Source organism: Monopterus albus, unplaced genomic scaffold, assembly GCF_001952655.1.
Source record: "Monopterus albus unplaced genomic scaffold, M_albus_1.0 scaffold431.1, whole genome shotgun sequence".
NCBI lineage: Eukaryota > Metazoa > Chordata > Actinopteri > Synbranchiformes > Synbranchidae > Monopterus > Monopterus albus.
Window position 1 is genome coordinate 196121 of NW_018128311.1, and position 3012 is coordinate 199132.

Consider the following 3012-nt stretch of genomic DNA (forward strand, 5'->3'; position numbering starts at 1 on the left):
TGGATGAAGAATTTGGCCAAAATAATGAACAGATTAATAACAAATTTTTCATTGCTAGAGAAATGGGGCTTGTCAAAAATTAATAATATATCATATTCTTTAAGTACAATTTCCTTACCAATTTTTGAGATCAAAACAAAAGTCAGTCCAAAAATACTGTCACACGTGCACATTGAAAAAAAAAAGATGCTCTAAAGTTTCTAGCTCATTGTTGCAAAAGGAGCATTTTTCTTCTATGCTTGGAATGTATTTACAAATAATAGAGGTTACTGGGTAAATTTTATGTAAGATTTTAAAGGAAAGTTCTTTAGCTTTGTTGGACAAGACAAATTTGTAGGACAAAGTAAAAACAGAGTTCCATGTTCTTCCACCAAGAGTCTGGCATGGCCATTTATGTTTAACAGCTGTTGTTTCCATAAGAAATATTTATGAGGAGAATAGTTGTGCTTGTACAATAGAGACTAGCACATAAGGGCTGATTTATGCAAGTTGGAGAGTTTGACTGGGAGCTTGCCCACAGCGAAGGGACACATTAATAAGAAATTAAGACCACCAACCTTTTTAAATAGGAAATTTGGGATGATATTCTACATACTATCTGGATTTTCTAGAAATCTTTTGATCCAATTGATTTTTATAATATGGTTAAATGAAGCAAAATCTAAAACATTGAGCCCTCCCTCTGTAAGAGGTAAACACATAATTTCCTTTTTAACCTTGTGTGGTTTATTTTTCCAAATGAAATTAAAAAGAAGTCTGTCTAAGCAAGATGTCTTCTGTTTGGTGACATATAATCACGTTATAGGAAATCTTTCCTGCCTTACTCCATTAATTTGTACAACACATCATCTTGGAGCATTAGACGATTCCTGGATTGAGAGTAATTGTATACTGAATCAGCTTTGTATATATTTGCATATGTTTCATTCATCATGTGATTATGTATATGTACTTGATTGTGTTGGGTTTGTTTTTAACTTCTGCCATATTCCCCATTTGCTACAGCCTTCTTCCAGAACTTTTCAATTAGGTATGCAATATCTGTGATCAATTGTTCATTTTTTAAAAGAACATTCCAATAACCCACATTTTTCCTATTAATACAGAAAGTACTTACATTTAGTCTTAATTTAATTGCTCTATGATCTGTCATAATGGCAGGGGAAATTTTTCTACCTTATTTACATTAGGTTCTAGTTCTGATGAGATCAGCCAAAAATCAATTCTTGATTGTAATGTCAAGTTTTTGTTTGCCCATGAGAATTGTCTAATTGAAGCATTACGGGATCTCCATATGTCCAAGACATTCATTCTGTTACAAAACTGAATAAGTTTGTTTCCAGAATTTGATGTCCGTGGTGGGAAGCGGTCGTCTAAGTCTGACCAAACCATATTAAAGTCACCACCTATTATAATTTTGGGTTGGGGATATTTTTCTAAAAGTGAGTTCATTTGTTCCTCTAATTTGTCAAATAGCATGAGGTTCAATGAAGGAAGGTTATACCCATACACATTACCCAATACAAAGTGGTTCTCTGCTAACTGAATAACAAGCAAAAGCCAGTGGCCATTAGAATCACTCCTTGACTCAACTATTTTTCCTTTAAATCTGACTTTAAGGATAGCTACCCCTGCAGAATGATTTGTGCCATGTGAAAACCAAATTTCACTGCCCCATTGATTCTTGCAAAGTTTCAAGTCATCTGGACATGAATGACATTCCTGCAGAAACAACAGATCTGCTTTCACCTCTTTACAAAACAGAAAAAGAGCTTTTCTTTTTATTAAGTCTCGTAAACCTCTTGTATTAACTGAGAATAAGTTCAACTCCATCAGAATATACTGTATAACTACCTTTGAGAACATTAACCGAGGAGCGAACAACTCCATTAAATCTGTTAACCTGTGTAAATATGAGAACTATAAAAAGTTGTGGTTTGAAATCAATTGCTTGGAGACGTTCTAACACAGGTGTTACACGATCACCATCTTGGCCGATCTCCACCATGAAGCAATTGTATTGAACCAATGTGCTGAGGTGTGGTTTGGTCACGTGACTAGCGACGTTTGAAGCACTTGAGTGACGTTCAAAGCAGTTGGGTGCATCGGACTTTATTTGAATTAGCTGATTGGTTGGGTTTGTCATGTGACTCACTTTGCAGGATAGCGTGTGTTCTAGTGATGGGAAATTCGGATCATTTTACTGATTCGGTTCTTTGAATCTCATTCAGCAGAATGAACAAATTTTTTTTCAAGTCATTTCGTTAACTCCAGCAGAATGTAATTAAAATGTTACATGTTAATTCCCCTTCTACTTACTCACATATTGATCATGTTTTGAATAAGAAAGAACTGTAATGCAGCCAAGGTCATATTATAAGTAATGTCATACCTGTGTTTTGAGGCTATGCAGTCTGTTACTTCATCACCTCACCTCCGAATATTTTGGGTCAAATTCGTTTGGTCTTTTGTCACGTAACATCCTAAACTAAGCTAAGCTATGCCATGCCGTGCCATCTTCTGTATAGTATACAGAAAGATTTTCCCTAATGAAGTTTAAAGCATTAATCTAGCCACAGGAGTTGCAACACAGTGGCTTTTGGTCCCAAGCCCGGATAAATAGAGATGGTTGCGTCAGGAAGGGCACCCGGCTAAAAACATGCAAATCTAAACATGCGAATCATCAGTGTGAATTCCATACCGGATCGGTCGAAGCCCGGGTTAACAATGACCACCAGTGCTGTTGACCTACAGGGTGCTGGCGGAAATTAGACTATTGTTGGTCGAAGAAGGAGAGGAGGTAGAAGGAGTTGTAGACAGAGAGAGAAGAGGAAAGGCAGGAGTATAGGTCTGAGAATAGGGACTCTTAACGTTGGCACAATGACAGGGAAAGGTAGAGAGCTGGTGGACATGATGGAGAGAAGGAAGGTAGATATACTGTGTGTGCAGGAGACCAGGTGGAAGGGTAGCAAAGCGCGTAGCATTGGAGGGGGATACAAACTGTTTTATTAT